The 18,290-nt window shown below is 56.6% G+C and overlaps 1 protein-coding gene across 4 annotated transcripts in view; it reads right to left on the reverse strand.

Moving 5' to 3' along the window:
• Positions 1-432: 432 nt before the first annotated feature.
• Positions 433-18,290, reverse strand: part of RBM19 (RNA binding motif protein 19) — a 113,534-nt gene continuing 95,676 nt past the window's right edge. For 3 of the 4 annotated variants that reach the window (XM_037052173.1, XM_037052169.1, XM_037052172.1), the window contains one exon: positions 7,427-7,781. The gene's annotated coding sequence lies outside the window, so the exon portion shown is untranslated. Of the gene's footprint in view, positions 486-7,426; positions 7,782-18,290 lie in introns of those variants that run through there. The other variant, XM_037052171.1, reaches the window with a different exon arrangement.

The following is an 18,290-nucleotide window of genomic DNA, read 5'->3' on the forward strand; positions in this document are numbered from 1 at the left end:
CCCAGTTTACAGATGGGAAAACTGAGGCCCAGAAAGGGCTGGCATTGCCTACCCGGACCCCAGCCTGCAGTCTGCGTCTGCCTTTGGTGAACACAGTGCCGTCAGCTTGCTTAGTTCATGTTTTCATGGTCCAGATGTTCCAGAATGTTCCCATGTGTTATCTCCTGTCTGTGGGAGGGGTGCAGGTGGGGAGTGGAGGAGGAGTTCTCAGTGGGGAAACTGAGGCCCAAGACAGGACCTTGGGCCTTTCCAGCTGGGGCAGCTGGGTTAGTCTCCCTCCCGCCCTCCGCCACCTTCCTCTTTTTCTGGCCCCTGATCAGAACCCAAAGCCCCCCTGTTCCTCCTCAGCCCTCCCCTCCAGGGTCGGCCCCACGCCACCCCCCGCCCTACCGAGTGGCGAGGAGGACAGTGATGGATTTGGGCCAGCCTTCATTTTCATTCCTGGGCCTCGCATCTCGGCAGCTCTCCCTCCCTCTCCACGTCTCCTGCAGACGGATGACAAGCGAGAATGTCTGTGACCCAGAGAAATTATCTTCCCTTCTCTTTCACGGCATAATTTTCTGCCCTCTCGTCTGGACAAGCCTGGGTGATTTTTAGCTACAAAAAGAGGGGGGGAAATTATCATTCAGGAAAAAAATAGAAGGAGGCTCCTAGCTCTCCAACAGACAGGCTGTGTGCTGGGTGAAAATGAGAATCTACTGTCTTGTGAGCACCAGGGGGAGGCATGGGGGCGGTGTTCACACTCGTGGGGTGACTGTGGGCACCCCCAGGGCCAGGCCCACGGCTCCATGGGATTCCAGTGGCTTGTGGCACCTGCGGTGTTTTCCGGGGGGACCTGAGCGCCCACCCGAATGTGGGTGCATGCCTGGAGGACTTCAAGGGATGAGGACAGCATGGTTGCGGGTCACCTGTAGTGCCCAGCACCACCTGGCAGTCCAGCCTCACGGTGCCCAGGACCTGGGCAGCCACCCACCCACCCAGCTTTCAGGAACCTTCTCTCCCCGTCACACCACACACACACACACACACACACACACACACACACACTCACACACAGCCACGCATTCACCGCCTGCTCCGAGGGGAGGTGAGGTAAGCATTACTGACTTTTTAAAACACCCTGTTTTATGTATCTGATTTGAAATTTCAAACAAACACAAGAAAAGGTTTAGCCAAGGAAGGTCCATCTGCTTTCTCAGCCTTCAAGCAACCACCGTTAAGAATTTGGTGTCTGTTTTTCCAGACTTTTCCATGCAAGCCAAACCCCCCTTCCCACAGAGCCACAGGAATCACTGAGCTCTTCACCCAGCACGGCCACTTGCTATGTGGCCTCAGGCAAGTTGCCTAACCTCTCTGAACCTGTGTCCTCATCTTTAAAAAGGCCACAGCTATGGATTGTCTATTATGGGGAAAATTAAATGAATTAGTAAACATGCTTAACCAGTGCCATGCATATAGAAAGTGTTCAGTAAACATCATCTACTTTTTATTTTTTATTTTTAATGTATTTATCTTTAGAGGGGAAGGGAAGGAGAGAAATATCAATGTATGGTTGCTTCTCATGAGTCCCCTGCTGGGAATTGGCCTGCAACCCAGGCATGTGCCCTGACTGGGCATCGAACCGCGATCGTGTGGTTCCCAGGCCTGTGCTCAATCCACTGAGCTGCACCAGCCAGGCTAACATCATCCACTTTTTAAAAGAGTTGTCCAGTTCTCTACTGTGGAGCCCTGTGACTCTAGTGGGCTATCTCTGGTCCAGGGGGGGCATTGGGGTACATGCGCCCCCCCACCCAGCACTTTAATCAGCTAGTCCCCCTTGTTTCAGATATCGTGAGTTGTTGGGGAAAATACATTCCCCTGCTTGAACACACAAACACACACACGCACACACCGCCCAGTTATAAAGCCACTGGCATTGAGATCCGAGTGTAGGTATGGTTGCCAGACTCCCCTAGTTCAATCCTGGCTGTACTGTGTGAACTTGGACGAGTGATTTTGCCTCTCTGGGTCCTGGTTTCCCTTCTCTGACACAGGGATAAGCAACAAGGGCTCTCATGAGGAGTAACTTAGAGAACCCGTGTCAACCTGATGGTGTCTGGCACAGCGTAAACACTCCCTGCAAGCAGAAGTTGTTATTATTAACATTATTAGCTCTGGAGGTGAGTCTGCACAGAACAGGTGAGAGGGGGCGGTGTTCCTGTTCAGGGCCTGGAAGCATCTGTGGGCTGTTTGGGGCACACCAACCGGTCTGCGTCTTTCCCCTCCTGCAGTCCTTCCCCTTGCCCAGCCGACGGCTGTTACTTTGAGGTCAGCGATGGGCCTCCAGGGGCTGCTGAAGTCCCCGAAATTGTGCATACTCACCCCGCTTTGCAGACACTAAATGTGGTTTTCTTTCCTGGCATGAGATCCTTAGCTTTCATCAGATGCTCGGAGTGGTCGTGAAGCCGAGAGAGGTAGGAAGTTCAGAGGCTGCGCACAGGACTCTCTGCCTCCTGCAAGGCCCTGCTCCCCTACTACAGGGCGGCTGGGACTCGCACCCTCTTAGGCAGTGATCTGAGGTTGCCAGGGTCCCCGATGCCCTCCGGGGGGCATGTGGGGCCCTCCCTGCTCCACCCTGCATCTTTGCGCGACCAGATTCTCTTCACACACCTCAACCCAAAAACATTGCATCAGACCGAATGCAGGAGCAGGTTTGTGCAGGTGGGTGTTTTCTGTGAAGCTAGGCGTTACCGAAATTTGCAAAGATGTCAAACAATGCCGCTCTTCTCAATTTATTATAGTTTTCGGAAACGATCAGCTTTCCACAAAATATGTGACTATGTAATTGAGTTTATTACTCCCATTTTAAGTGCCTCAGTTTTAATTTCTAAACAACAAATATCAATAGATAGCTTTTGGAGGTCCTCACTATTTTAGGAGTGTAACAGGGTTCCTGAGACTCAGAAGTTTGAGAAAAGTTGGTCACTCTACGGAAACGTGCGTGGCTGTGACAGAAGGCACTGGACGTGTCTCTCATCTGGGAACAACACAGAGAGCACCTTCCAGCAAATTCTTACCCATGCAAAGACCATGGAACCACCACCAGGACCCAGTGAGGGAACGTTTGGAGCCTACGGGCAGGCCACCTTGGTCCCTCCATTGCTGCCCTGTCCCCAAGGGCGACCACTGTTCTGACTCCAGTCACCATCTATTCCTTTAGCCTCTTCTTGAACTTCGGACCAGCGGAGTCCCATGCAATTTTGCACCCAGCTTCCCTCGCTTGGTGAGCGCACGCAGGTGGAGTCGTCCTCGCTCAGTGCGCAGCTTCCGTTTCTTTCCTGCTCCCGAGGTCAGCTGGGGGAACGAGCCTCCGTCGCCTCGCCGACCCAGTCTGCTGCCGACAGACGCTTGGGTGGTTGCCGGCCGTCAGCTCTTGCAGACCAAGCTGCTCCGCGCATTCTCACACAGACCTTCTGGTGTCTATGGTCTTATTGTATCCCTTCCAACTTTCATCTTACGCCACAAATCCAATTTTTCATGGCACATGGGTCAACACAAACACTTGATGCAGGTGAGAAAAGGGAAGTTAGAGGGCTGTGCAGCTGCCTCTCTGAAGCTGGAGAAGGAGCAGCCTGCCGAGTGCGGACCAGAGCGGAAAACGGAACCACCTCCCGGTCACGTGGGGCCTCTGCAGGTCTCGTAGCTTCTCCCCTGGAAGTCTGTATTTTCCGGAACACCGAAGTCTTGGGGCACTTCCTCCAAACTCCTTTATTCTGACACTGACAATAGTTTCATCCTCAGCACTCACGCCAGGTCTGGAGTTCTCTAGGAGAAAGTTAATCATGTCCTGGTTGAGAGGCAGCTGTCACTGCTTCCAGCGAGAGATCTCGGCAGTGAGAACATTGCTGATTCTAAGTTCTCGCAGCTACGGTGACATCCGTCTTCCAGGTCAATAATCCTTTGGGCTTAGATGAGTCAGCACGTGGGACAGTCTGGACACAGTAGGTCTTCACCAGGTGTCTGTTGAGGGAATGTGAACATGTCACAGGCTCTGGCAGAGAGCTGCAGCATCACCGCCCTCCCCTGGGGCCTGGGGTTTGTCCAGGTCCTTCTTTGAGACCTCGGCTGGGACTAACTAGATGGAGGGGGCAGGATCGGCACTGCCCTGCGGATGGCGTCTTGGAACCAGGACTGCCACGTTCCTCTGTCCCCTGGGATGCCTGCTTTCGACCACGCTTGTTCGTGAAGCCTCCACTCCAGGCAACCCAGCGCTGGAGGCTGTCCCACGATTTCTATTTCAGTGCAGACCTCCGCTTCACAAGAATTGACTCGGGCCTCTAGAGAAAACACACGCCACCAGATAAAAGTTCTTTTTTCCTTGTGCTCTCATTGGGTAAGTAATTTGTCCGTGTTTATAATTTTTCTTTCCTATTTCACACATTTATTATCACGATGTGCCTCAAACCCTGGAAATCCAGGGCTAGTGTGAGGACCTCTTCAGAGCTTATGCAGAAACAAAATTTTCCTTTTCTCCATCACCTATGGCCCTTTTCCCACCCAGGTTCAACAGACACACGAATAAGCCCCAGAAGGCAGTCTTTCTCAAATGGCGGAGTCTGCCCACCAAACTTGCTTTTAGGTGCGCTAAGGCCTGTCTGTCTCAACTCACTTCCCCTTAACCCTCTCCAATAAACATGGAACTTGAAGCAGAGATAGTCAAGTAAACAGCAGGCTCATTGTAGCACCCTTCCACACCCAGTGCTCCATTTTAGCATCTCCAGGCCGCTGCTTTTGGACTCAGATTCCCCTACATTGTTACTCACCTCTCCCCAGCCCCAATCCCTCACTCCCTGTACCAGCCCAGGAATGCTTTTGACAAGTAACAGTAAAACCAACTCACTGTATCTTCAATAAGTGGGGGTCATTCTTCTCATATAATGAAAAGGCTGCAGATGGGTGGCTGGCGTTGTGGCTCATCTGTCTGGGCGATTCTTGGCTTTCCCCTCTAGACTGCAAAATGGCTGCTGCAGCTCCAGGCATCACATCCAAGTTAAGGGCAAAAGGAAAGGAGGAAGAAAGAGTGCCTGCAATTTTTTTTTTAAATCAGGAAAACAAAAACTTTCCTGGAAAACTTCCTGCAGGGTTTTTTTTTTTTTTTTTTTTTTGCTGAGGACTGAGGCTAACGGTGACTCAGACGCCTCCAGCTGCCGGGCGGGCAGGGAAGGCAGCGCAGGTGAAGGAGAATGGAAACAGCTGGTCGTCCCACAGCATCTGTCTGCCGCATCCTCTTTCTGCCCCGCCTCTCCCGCAGCTACTGTGTGACGAGATGTCCCTGGAGTCCCTTCTTCACACCACCCGCTGGGTTCCGGGAGCCCTGGCCCCCTGTAAGTCCCCAAGCACAACGCCTCCCTGCTTCCTTTGAACTTGCTTGTCTCTCTGCCCGAGATGCTGCTCGCCCACTGTAGTTTTCGGCAGGCACAGGTGGCTTTTTCTCAGTCTTCAAGTCTTGGCTTAAATGTCACTTCCTCTGAGCAGTCTTTTTGGACCATTCCACCGCTCTGTCCAGCCCTCATCCCTGTGTGAAATTATACATTTATTTGTTCCTGGGTGAGTGTCTCTTTTCCCATGAGACCTAAGGAGGTAAAACTTTCTGTCCTAGCTATGTGTCCCCGTGCCAAGGGCAGTGCCGGGCCGTCAATAAATATTTGTTGAATGAATGAATGAATACGAGAAAAGAGGAGGAAAAAAATGTCCCTAGTCTCAGAACTGGTGGCAGATATTGTCAAGGAGGGACAACAGCGCAAACACACCCAGAACTTTCGATGGTTCTGACAGCACTCTCGCTAGGAGAAAAATGCTTGCATGCACACACACACACACACACACACACACAATCCAAACTGAAACCAAACCAGAAGAAAAAAGCTGAGGAATTTTGAGGCAAAGTAAAAATAAAGACACATTCCTACTCCCTACCTGCCTCTTTGCATCATTTCTCAGTCTTAAGGACCACAGGGCTGGAGAGAGCGGCGGCAGTGGAGAGAGAAGAGAATTAATCATTCACGGTTCTCTATTGTGCGTTTCTTTCCACGTGAGCCCAGGCGCTGCTGGCTTGTGCGTGCAGGGGCCTGGCTGTAACGCACACATAACGCACATGCGCACCTTTGTTTGGAAAAGGCTCTGCCTGGAAACCGCCCAGTCTGGCTGGTGGGGTCTCGGTATACACGCGGTTACTGGCCCATGAAGGCCACTGTGGTTGACCCTTCTTCGCCCCGGCAGGCTCCCACCTTGATGTTCCTCCTTCTAAAAGGTCATTTCCATGCAAAGGTCATGTCTACTAAACCTGAACCCTCCCAGGCCAGCGGTGAATCTTACCTTTGCCACCCTGGTGCCCAGCACCTCCTGGCTGCTTATTAAATGCTTCTTGCCGTCCTACCTGAAACCCACTGACTCCCGACCTCTGAAGACGCCGAACCTCCCATGTGAAGCTTATTCGACCCATTTCTTGTCTGAGGAGCCCCAACCCTATTCGAAGCTCTTCCCAGCACAGGGTCTGTGGCCCTGGCCCTCAGCGCCCAGCCCCCAGCCTGGTCCATGGCCGAGTCAGGGTCCTCCGGGGGAGTCACAGCAGGGGACGCACTCAGAACCCTGAGTGCAAAGTCCCTGCTCCTGGAGACTCGGAGCCAATCCAGCTGTTGCTTTGTGCACAGTGTGGGTTAGAAAGAAGCTTAAGGATGCCTGCACCCACCCCTGCTGCCTCTGGAATATTCTGGATTTGAAGAACATCAGTTTCCTGTGAAGGGAGACCTGAGGATCAAGGGGGTGGAGAGAGAAGCAGGAATCAGTGTCTTCAGAGGCCTCGTCCAGAGTCTTGTGGGGGAAGCTCCAGACAGCTGTTTACCTCCTTCCTCCCTGCCCCTCTGCAGAGGGGCAGAGCTGGCCTCTCTGCCTGTCTGGGTGAAGTCCGGGGGACGTGGGTGTCGCTAGGCAGTGAACACTGCAACCCTTGATAGCATCTCCCTTCTCAAGGCACTGGGGCTGCGCCTGGAGCCTACGGAAGCGCCCCGGGCAGCCTCTCCCCGGCAATGCCGTTATCAGAACCAGAAGAGGGAATGTGAATAAAGAGGAGCTGGAGACACCGTGGCCCCCTCCCTGCCACCGTGGTTTCCAGGCGACACGGTTGTCGCGGTCGCTGTCATACAAACCCTTTCCCCGTTAGACGGCAGGTCCCAGGGGGAGAAGGGGTGAAGTGGAATATTTTATCAGCCATGTACATATGTAACCAGAAACGGGGCTGAAAAGCACAACCTGGCTTCCTTGAATAGGGGGAAGGGAGCGGGGGCGGAGGGGGTTGGCGGAGGTCAACAGCGAGCACACGGCTGTGACTGTGGGTTTTGCCCTGTGTTGTCAGTGAGAAAGGCACCCCACAGAAGGGTGCTGTGGGGACAGAGTTTAAAAGGCGCCTTGTTTCTGTATTTAAAAATAAGAATCCAATACACATATCAAAGGTGAGGGGAAAAACAAGTCCACAAAAACGTGAGCTAGATTTCTCGGTCCTGGCCCCTCTGCACTCCTGCTTGGCAGACAGGACTTGCTCCCACGGTGGGCCCAAGTTCCAAGTTCGTCCTGCAGCACGGCAGGTCAGCATGGTGCTTGGATGGAGAAAGTCTGGCTTCCCCCTTGGGGGTGTGAAGAGGCAGGAGGTTGTCCATTCACACGGCGTGGACGGTACAGTCTCTCAGGCTGCTCCACCAAAGGCGGCCATCGCTCCCCAGCCGTGACGTGCAGCATTATCCAATGACCTGAAGAACAAGGTAAACGAAATAGAAATGTGGTGAAACCCTCACTTTGCCCAAGATTCGGCGTGAAAGTCAGCCACCACACAAACGGCCACTGGCCCACCACTCGCTAAGGCCTGCTGCAGAGGCGGCTGGTGTTTTGGCCCTGCCAGGTCTGCTGCCCTGGTGGCGGGGGGCCCTGGGAGCGCAGGTGGACCTGCAGACTGTCTGGGAGGCATCAGTGAGACGTCTTCCCAGTGACTGTCTCCAGGCACATTTCCACAGAGCATAGCATGGGAAGGCGCAGATGCGAAGACCCCACACCCACCAGCTGCTCCACCCAGATGTTCAGGGCGGGGCCTCTGCCACGGGCTCATTCAAAAGTTTGAGATGATTAAAGTTAAGCAAAGAGGGATGGAGAGAGAAAGAGAGCGAAGAGGAAGAGGGAGAGACGAGAAACGAGAAAAGCAGGAACCCATCTGGGCAATGCATCACATTGAAATTGCCCCGCATTAAAAATTCACCAGCCAGTGAATTTTCAGGGGATTTGTAGTAATTAGATGACAAAATGCTGGCAAATCTCAGGCTTGCCAAAGATGTTGCTCAGGGGTCAAAGACTCGACACTTTCGGCTGGGTAATTTGTAAGTGTCAATCACTCGCAGCCATCAGAGAGAAGGGAGCGAGCTAACGGCTGCATTCTAACGAAGTCCAGACGCACACGTCCGCCCGCCGTCTGCCGGCAAGCCCCAAGACCCCGGCCGCTCCACTCGGGCACAGACAGCGGCTGGGCCCTGCCTGGGGCTTCGAGCTGCGTGGGCCAACCCAAGTTTCCCACGTCTCGTTTGATTTCTTTCTTTCAGGAAAGCAGAGGCTTGCTCAGAGTCGCTGTCCCTCCTGCGTGAAGGAGAAAGTTTCCTGTGGCCGGCCACCAGGGCAAGGCGCAATGGGGCGTTTAAGCAGAGGACTGATTTCCTGGCCCTGATACCTGCCCTGGGCCTCGTCTTCTCGTCTGTGGAGTAGGGGTAAGACTCGCCTGGCAGGTCTGTTCTGACCATAGGAGGGAGACCCTCCTCTCTCACTTCCTAACAGACTCCTTCACGCAGTACCTACATGCCTTTGCCCCAGACGCTTGCTGTTCTGGGCTCTGAGGCCTCAGTAGTGACCGAGGTAACGCACCTGCCCTCTTGGAAAATTCCAGTTGGGGGAGGGAGGAGGAAGAAGCAATAAACAAATAAGCAGGAAGCATGTCAGAAGGTGGCAACTGCTAAGAAGAAAATGAGAATCAACTCTGAAGAAGGTGGGAATGAGGCCTCCTGGATGAATCCACAGCTGAGCAGAGGCCTGGGGAAAACACCGGGGGAGGGCGTACTCAGCCGAGGGGCCTGCAGGCAAAACCCTGGGGGTCGGCTCGGGGGACTCTGAGAAGGGTCACGAGACTGGAGGTTGTGGGACAAAGGCGAGGACACGGTGGGCCTGGGCCCCATGAAGCTGGACTCAGCGCAGCCCCAGCTGGACGCCCCCTGCTCAGATATGTTCCCAAGGTCCTGCCTGCGGGCCTGGCCACCCTGGGTGAGAGGATCTCATTCCAGCTGCTCACGCTGGTTGGAAGCAAACCACAGAAGGACGGACGAGGGATGCTGTCTGGCATCGCCTGGAGCCCAAGCAGGAGGCGGGTTCCCATATGATGGGTGTGTGAGAGGGGCCTTTCTTCCCCTCACTGCCCCCGCCATCAGGGTTATTTCCTGGAACGGGCACTGGCTGTGGAGTCAGACAGACCCGGGCCCTGGAGCCTGGCCCTGCGTAGCCCTGGCCAAGCTGGCACATCCCTGAGCCCCAGTCGCTGCATCTGGGAAATGGGCAGCGGATGGGCATTATTAATACCCCAGGCTCGGTGGGGGCTCAGCAGGAGCATCTCCACCTCAGACCCAGCAGCTGATACACGAGACAGGACCTGACTCCAGTGGGCCCCTTGAGTACCCCACACAGAAGACTCTTGCGGCCAAGCCACACTTTAGGGAGATGAACCTCCCCTGGGTTTAGGGAGCAAGCCTCTGCTTTGAAAGATAAATGGCTGGACCAGGGTCCCTTAGTACAGTTTGCTACAAAGCAGACTCTCTGCACCAGAAACATTTAATGCAGGAGGTGACCACTCCGGCTGGGCGGGGGCTGGCCTCTGTAAGTCACGTTCTCCCCGGGGCACTTCCTGGTTATCTCACGTTCGCCGTGGGTGGGAGCAGCGCCCAGCCTTCGGCGTATTTATTCCCTCACCCGCCTCCCTCCCCGGGGCTGGGCCTCCATCCCAGCCAGCCTCCGCCTCAGGTTTAACTCGGCTGTGAAACTGCTCAAGGGGAAAATGAGAAACTACCCAGTGTCTCCCGGGAGGCAGCGGGCTGGGCCTCCTGAGCTCCGATGGCCAAGCCTCACCACCCCACGGGCAGGCAGAGGGGACTGGGAGCCCTTGGACGGACAGGAGACAGAGGACGGGAGGCAAGTGCCCACGGCACCCACTTGAGATGCAAATAAAAATTAGCAGCAGCTGCAAGCCGGCTCCTCTATTCCCCAAGGCCCCTGTGAATATCGCCTGCCTCTGCAGTTTAGGCTGGGGAATCTGGAGCTGACTGGCTTAGGAATCGACGGGGCTGGGGACAGCAACACACAGGACAAGACAGTCACTGCCACAGCCTGTTCACTGAGCACTTACTGGGTGCGGGCACTGCAGCCGAGTGCCTGGCCGGCCGCACCTCACTTCCTCCTCACCGGGGTCCGGTGACATGGGCAGTGTGACTGCTGTGTCCTCAGCAGGTGGCCCCTCTACCTGCTCTATCTCCCAGCCCTTCCTCTCTGCCTGATGTGATGTCACATATGTCACCGATGGGCACAGGCTTGCTTGTGACGAGGGCAGATGCCTTCCTCACCACCGGTGTACTGCTCACCCTGTCCCAGGAACGTGCCAGTGTGGACACTGTCACGGGCCTCAGTAGGTGGACTGGGGCTTGAGGGTGAAAGTCAGGACCTGGCAGGACCACCACGCCGGCCTCTGCTCAGCTGGGGGATTCTGGGGAGGCCTCTCAAGTGCAGCCCTGAGGTTCTGTTTCCTCAAATGCAAACTGCAGGGAAAACAGCAGTGCCCATGGGTCACAGGGCCACGGCGAAGCCTGGGTAACTGATCATGGAACTTTGTCATTGAATTCCAAGGGCCTAGAACTAGGCTCCTGGAGAAAGATGGAGTCATCAGGACTCGGCCCCGCCCTGGAAATCCGTCAAAGACGCATCTGGAGAGCTGGCCCGGCTCTCACACTGCAGGCCCGGGCCTGAGGGATGTCTCAGAGCCTCCCCGATGCTTCCTCAAGGGGCAGGGCTGCGTCTCCACGTTTCAAAGACGAAGGCAGGGACAGACCAGGCCAGCCCAGCGAGACAGCCAGAGGGGCGGTGGGAAGCACAGACCGCAGGCTGCTCGTTGTAACCGCGGAGCAGTGTGACTTTGGGCTGGGCACCTGACCTCCCTGGGTTTCTGCTTTCTCCTGGGAGATGAGAATGGCGATAATGGTGATAATGGCGCCCATCCCGAGAGGCAATGGATTAGAGGGATTAATCCGAGGTGAGGAAGTGATGATGATGGCCGATTACCAGGACAGCGGATGAACCAAGACTGGAATGGGGGGGCCGAGGGAAGGAGGGAGGCGGCCCTCACCCGATGCCCACGGGGTGCCCGGGGCTCTGTGCCCAGGTGGGGCCAGGCACAGAGATGTATATTGTCTAGCCTGAGTCACACACACAGCTTGGAGATCGCTGCCCCGCCCCGCCTGCTCAGTGGGTCCTCTGTGAGTGTTCCTGTCCCTGCCATTTTACCAAGAGGAGACCAAGGCACAGAAAGGCCACCAACTTGGTCCAAAAGTCACAGAGCCCATAGGGCATAGGGCTGCAATGTCAGCCCTCCAGCCTGGCTTGTTCCCGCCCAGCTGCCCCTAATTCGGGTACCCTGACCCCAGGGAGGACTCACGCTCAGCACCATGGGAAGGGTTCAGAATGGGCCTGGCCTCCACCCTTGACCCTGGGACCAGGTCTTCCTTGCTTGGTGGTAAGGGTCTGCCCCCAGGTAACCCATCTTTCCTGGGGTGTCTGGCTGGCCTCCACACCTGTGGTCAGAAGAACCAGGGAGAGAGGGTGGAGGGCCACCCGTAGAGGTCCCGCGGCCCAGAGCCCGCTCCCAGCCCCCTACCCCCTGCTGCCTGTGAGGGGTCCCCTGCTCCCCAGGCTGTCTGGCGGCCCCTGGGGACCACTCTGCCATCTGCAGCTCAGCTGTCGGGCCTTCCAATTCCGGTCACATCGTGCCCACACCTGCCCACCACACAGCACTGCTGCCCTCCGTCCCTGTCCCAGTTTGGGGTTTATTAGTCAGTCTGGATCCCACTTACTGCAGATCACGGGGCCTGATTGATATTCATGAGTGGATGCATCTGGAACCTCACTCCGCTGCCACGTGACGACTCCCGCCTCGGGGAGGAGGCTGCTGGGAGGACGCGGGGCCCTGAGCAGCCTAGACACGAAGTGGAGCCCCCAGCCGGGTCACAGCCCCCTGGGGGCCGCCCCTGGCTGCCAGCGGTCCACCCTCAGTGGTGGGGGGGACTGGCAGGGGCCTGTTGGGCTTCCCAGGCTGGGCGGGTGACAGTTCTGTCCTGGTGCTGGGGGCAGCGCTCCCCGGGGCCTGGGCCCGCACCCCAGCTCCCCACCCAGCGCCTGGCGCAGGCTAGCTTTCAGTAAACTTGGCCTGGGCCCTGGGCTGGGCCTCGCCATCTATAGCCCTTCCCCTGGGCAGGACGGTCTAGTCCCTGCGACTTCAGAGGAAGCAGGTGCAAATTCGAACCCATGCTTCTGAGTGAACGGGCAGAGCTTCACCTCTTCCCCAGCAAGAACTCCGGTTTCTAGAAAGTACCCTGCCTCGAGGGTCCATTGGCTTTTGCTCCAGAAGCTGAGGAGACTCCCAGACAAGATGCAGAAGTAAACAGCTGCCAGTCAACTCAGAGAAAACGCTGAGTGCACCCCCCACCCTGACGGGCTCCGAGAGCTGCTTTGCTGAGTGGGGTGGAAATGAGTATATTCTCGGCAGATTTCCTACACGCTGAACAGGAGGAAGATGGAGAAATTGGGGTGGCTTTTCAGACACCAGAAAGCTCAAGTTTGGGTTTTTAGAAGCAGAAAGAGAAGTTACTTTTTAGCCGCCTCCCCCCACCCCTCCACCCCTCCACCCCTCCACCCCTCCACCCCTCCACTCCCACTGCCAGAAATGAGAGCTCCCCCAGCCAGGAGCAGGAGAGGCTCGGGGATCGGGGAGGAATCCCACTGCAGAGAAATGTGGCTAAACCCCAAACTCCGGTTTCTAAAGCCCGGCGTTTCCCAGGAAGAACAGGGTTTGAGCACAGCCCCAGGAACCCACACGAGTGGGTCCGTCTGTGGGAGAACCCAGACACCTTTTAAAGGAGGCAGGGGACGAGCACAGAACCTTCCAGCGGGAGGGAGTTGTTAAGTGTTGGCCCACTCACACCTGGGGACTCGACGCGTGCCACCTGGGGCCACTCGCCTGGCTAGAATGTCCCTCGTTTTGTCAGTACAGTCTCTGAATGTCCTGTTTCTCTACGGACGACCTGGGCTCCAGCAAATGCTTAGCAGGTGCCTTCAGTGTGTGTGGGACCCATTCTTCACCCCCCCCCACACCTTCTGGAGGTGCCCAGGACCTGCTTTGGCCAACGGGGCAGGTAGCAAACACATCCTCCTGTGAGAGCAACAAGATCCACGTGTCTCTCGGTTTCCACGGACAACTACGGCTTGGGCTGGGACAGTGGAACCTTCAGCTCTTTGAGCAAAGCTCACGGGCTCAAGTTCTAATTCAGCTACAAAGGCAGAAACCGGGTGCAGTCACAGCCACCTAGAGAATGACCCGGGAAGACCCCGCGCACAGCCTGACCCCACCGGGACGGGGACCTCCTTGTTGTAGTGGGGCAGACGGGCTCCTGGGAGGAAGGGACACTGTCTCCCGGCATCTTTCTAAGGCACGTTTAACCATGTGACTTCCGGGGCTGTGGACAGAAGGGACATGAGGCTGTCCAGGCCATGTCCTTGAGGGCATGGCAGGGAGCCGTCCTGGGCCTCATGACGAGGCAGCCCAGAGGGCGCTGTGTCCCTGCCCACCTGGCAACGGTCAGGAAAGACGTCAACCTCCTCATCTAAACTGGCAACAGCGGGTCTCTCCCAGCGGCGGGAGCTCACTCCAACCAAAGTGCTGCCTCTGCAAGCCTGCCCTGGCCGGCCGGCCCGACCTGGAGGTCAGCTGAGCACAGAGGAAGCAGCTGGCTTGAGTGTGGGGTCCCCAAAGTATGTGGCTTAACGCTGGTGTGGGGGGATGCCTGCCCTCTGAGGGCCGGGCCGCCGAACCCACAAGCAGAAATATTGGAAGTGGGAGGCCATGGGCTCTGGATCCACCCGCTCAGCCCCATCTCAGCTGCCCTGGGCATGGTCGGAGAGCTGTGACCGGAACCAGCCGAGGGGGAGGGGCCTGGCCTCCGCCAGCACCTTCCCAAACCTTAGCCTTGGGGCTCACTTCCCCATTTCCAGGCTGCTCCCTCACCTGTGCAGTGAGGGTGACAGTGTCTGCCTTGTGACTCAGCTGAGACTCAACCGAGCGCTCGGCAGCCTGCAGGGTGACTAGCAGACACACGAGGTGGCAGCTGCATCGCCTGGAATCTTTTCGGGGACCAGGAGAAGGGAGGGCTCCCGATGGTTCCCGGGGAGGACGGGAGTAGCTGCCACCCTGAGGGAAGTCCGAACAACAGAAAAACGCTGGCTGCTGGCCTCCGCCCAAGGACAGGGCGCTGCGGCCCCGGTGGGTCGTTTTCATGAAAGCCGCAATTAAGGGGAAGTGGGGTTTATTAAGGGAGCTGGAGGGGACGTAGCCCTGGCTTCTGGCAACGCTCTAATTGGATTGCAGGGCCCCTTTAATTCTGCTGCTGAGCCAGAGCCCTGAGCTGCTTGAGCACTATGGCCTCCCCTGGGCTTGCGGGGGTGGGGGTGGGGGAATGGACACACACACACACTCCTTGACGTTGGGGGATGGGATAAGAGCAGAGAGTGCTGGTACAGTCTCACAGCGTCCCTAGTCAGCCCTCACATCCCCAGGGAGTCGGGACTGCTGGTGCCCTCAGTTCACAGGGGAAGGAGAACACAGGCCCTCAGAGGGCAAGGGGCTGGTTCCAGGTCACGCCACTGGTTAAGTGGCAGAGTGAGGGTTCAGGCCCAGGGAGCCCGGCTCTGGGGCAGAGCCGGAAGAGCACAGGATGGGGAGTTCTGCCACAGTGTGACCTTGCAGAAGCCGCTCACCGTCTCTGGTCTGATTTCTGAGCTGTGACTTCAGAGGGGCTGGCTTCAGGTCCCATGGCAAACTTGATGTGGACAGCCAGTTGGTAAATATTCCAGGCTCTGCAGGCTGGACAGCCTCTTGCTGTGACGAGTAGGCTGCCCTGAATGAGATGTAAGCCGAAGGGCCTGGTTGTGCGCCAATAAAACTTTATTTACACCAACAGGCAGCAGCTGGATCTGGCCCAAAGCCAGTTTGCCAACCCGGGGTTTAGACCCCTCAAGCCACTTACTATGTTTATGTTCTTAATGATTTTGATGCCAATTCATCACATTTTTAAAAAAGATTTATTTATTTATTTACCTTTAGAGGGGAAGGAGAGAGGGAGAGACACATCAATGTATGGTTGCCTTTTGTGCGTCCCCTGCTGGGAGTTGGCCTGCAGGGAACTGGCCTGCAACCCAGGCATGTGCCCCGACTGGGAATCGAACTGTGATGCCCTGGTTCGCAGGCCTGTGCTCAATCCACTGAGCTACGCCAGCCAGGGACTCCAATTCATCAATTTGATGTATTTTTTTATCTCCTTCTTAGAACCTGGCAAAATCGCAGGTTTGATGAGCTGGGTACGTGTAACGTACACGTGCAAATAAACCCATAAATTAAAAATTGAAACCAGTCTCTGCTTAACTCTCTTCTCAAGCCCTCGGGTGCTGAGTGGGGGCTGAATGTGTGGGGGCTGGTCCTTGGACCCCGACTTGGAACAGCAGTTTTGCTTTATCTGTGGTCTGTGCTGGGTTCTGCATGAGACTTCGGTTTGGAAAAAAGGGTCCTGTGGCCAAAAGAGTTTGGAACCATCTAGAAATGGCTTCAAAATGAACTGGAAACCTGTGAACTTCAAGCTGGATTTCCCGGCTCTGCCTACGTAGGACTCAGTTCCCCACTCGGCTTCTTAGATTTCTGAAAGAAAAGCCGGTGACTTCCCACTGCGCCTTCGGCCCCTCGGGGGCCTTCTGTCAGTGCCTCCGGGCGCCCCGTGGAGAACACAGGCCCAGCGACATCAGAGGAGGCAACTTCGTCTGCTCACTGTCTCCCTCCCTAGCACCCAGCGCTGGGCTCGGTGCAGGGCAGGATTGGCAAACGTCTGGTGGATGCACGCACACACTGAGGTGTCTTAGGTTCTCCTGGGGCTCCCTGGCTCTGAGAGTCCTTGAGGATGAGGCCAAGGGCCCAGCCCCTGGGAGCTGAGTGCCCTCAGGGGAGTCCCAGGGCCACCCTACCGCCCCCACTCCTCACCTTGGTGCCCTAGGATGCCACAGCAGCACCATACTCAGCCATAACACCCCCCCGGAGGTCAATGGCACTTGCCGGCACAGGGCCAGACTCTCCTGCACCATGTGCGGCCCTGGTAACAAAAGAGCTGGAGGAGGGGACCTCAGGCTCCCCTGGATGCGCCAGCCCTTTGTCCAGTGTCACCTGCAGAGGATCTCCTGGCTCTCTGAGCTCCCAGGTTTATATTCCCACGTCACCCCCACAGCTGCTGGGAGAATGGAGTGGGGCGCTCTCCCCTCCTTCGGCCCTGCCAAGCACCACCTTCCTGCTAGGTGGGGGTGGGGGGCTGTGCACGCCTTACAGACACACACTTGCAACTGGGACAGGGGCCAAGGAGGAGCTCAGGTGTGCTAAGGGCATCTAGCAGGGCCTGGGTGGTCCGCACAGGGCTCGTCAAAGTCGCCCAGAGCAGAAGGTGTCTGTTTCCACGGCCTGGGCCATAGGGGAGAAGTTGTTATTAAGCAAGCATCCCTCAGTCTTTCGGCACTACTACTGCTGGAAAGAATGGCCACGTCACTAGTGAACTCAGCAGGGGAGGAGTGGGCGGAGGGGACAACCCGGGAGGTGGTCCCGCAGGACACATGAGTGTTCCCTTCCTGCAAGGTGCACCAAAGGGTTAAAGTCATTTTCATTAAAATTCAAATTTCAGCAGGCGCTCGCTGTCCTCTGAACGTTTGACTGGCAACCATTTCATATTTCAATCTCGGCAGAACAAATTGAATTAGATGTTGAAACCAAACTCGGCTCTGTTCACCAAAGCCTGCATGCTCGGCTTGCACTAATCCCTTCCTGGACGCGGCGGAGCACAGGCGGGCGCTGTGAGGGCTGGCCGGGCCACAAAAGACAAAAGGGCCCGAGGAGGCGGGGAGAGGACTGGAGGGAGCACCGAGGCTGAGGTCCTTGGAAGCTGTCTCCGGCCTAGTGCTTGGGTCTCCACGTAGAGAGATGGGCCTGTGGGCAGCCCCAGCGTTTCTGCCCTGGTTTCCCAGGCATCCAACAGTGCCTCTCCCCCAGGGCACCCACTACATGTCTGATGGGTGGGTGGGTGGGTGAATAGACGGGGTAAGGATTAGCACTCGGCCATGCCAGCCTCTGCCTCCAGGCTGTGCCCGTTCGGCCTCGCCTTTCTGAAAAGCCACAAGGTGCCTTCGCTTCAGCCCCTGCCCTGTGTGCAAGCCGGCCGGAGGCAGCCAGCTTGCGTTGCCCAGAAGGAAGGAGGCAGGCCTCCCCGGCACACCCAGGCATCACCCCACAGACGTGAGCTTTTGCTGGCAGGATGCTGACGAGGCCCCAGAACCTGACTTTCAGATTCACTGCCAGTGCCCCCCGCCCTGCAGGGCCGCAGATGAAGTGGCTGGGAACAAACACAGCAACCACTGGTCCCCTGGGGCCTGGCCCTGGCTCTGCACAAGGACGGACTGGGTGCACCATGTGCCTGCCCAGCCTGCTCTGGGGCCGGTGGCCAGAGGGTGCTGCCCCTCCCTGGACGGCAGGCCACCTTCCTGGATTTGTGGACTCCTTCCTTCCCACCACAACCTCCTCCCGGTGGCTGTCCACCCTGATGTGGCCCTGCAGGCCTCTGCTGGACCTGAGCTGGGGTCTGACTTCCTCGGGCACTCACAGGGGGCAGCCCCGACAGCTCCTCTGTTAACTATTAACAACACTTACGACGACAATGGTGTTGTTTATTTAGTGTTCACTAGGCATGAAACAGCCTGCTGAGTGCCTTCCATCCACAATCTTTTATTTCATCTTAACAACAGTCCTAGGAGGCAGAATTCCTCTTGTACCCGTTTTAAAGGCAGGGGAATCAAGGCCGGAGACGCTGAACCCCTGCCTGCAGGTCACCTGGGCG

Source organism: Sturnira hondurensis, unplaced genomic scaffold (assembly GCF_014824575.4).
Source record: "Sturnira hondurensis isolate 20B ecotype Veracruz unplaced genomic scaffold, ASM1482457v3 Scaffold0007406, whole genome shotgun sequence".
Classification (NCBI taxonomy): domain Eukaryota; kingdom Metazoa; phylum Chordata; class Mammalia; order Chiroptera; family Phyllostomidae; genus Sturnira; species Sturnira hondurensis.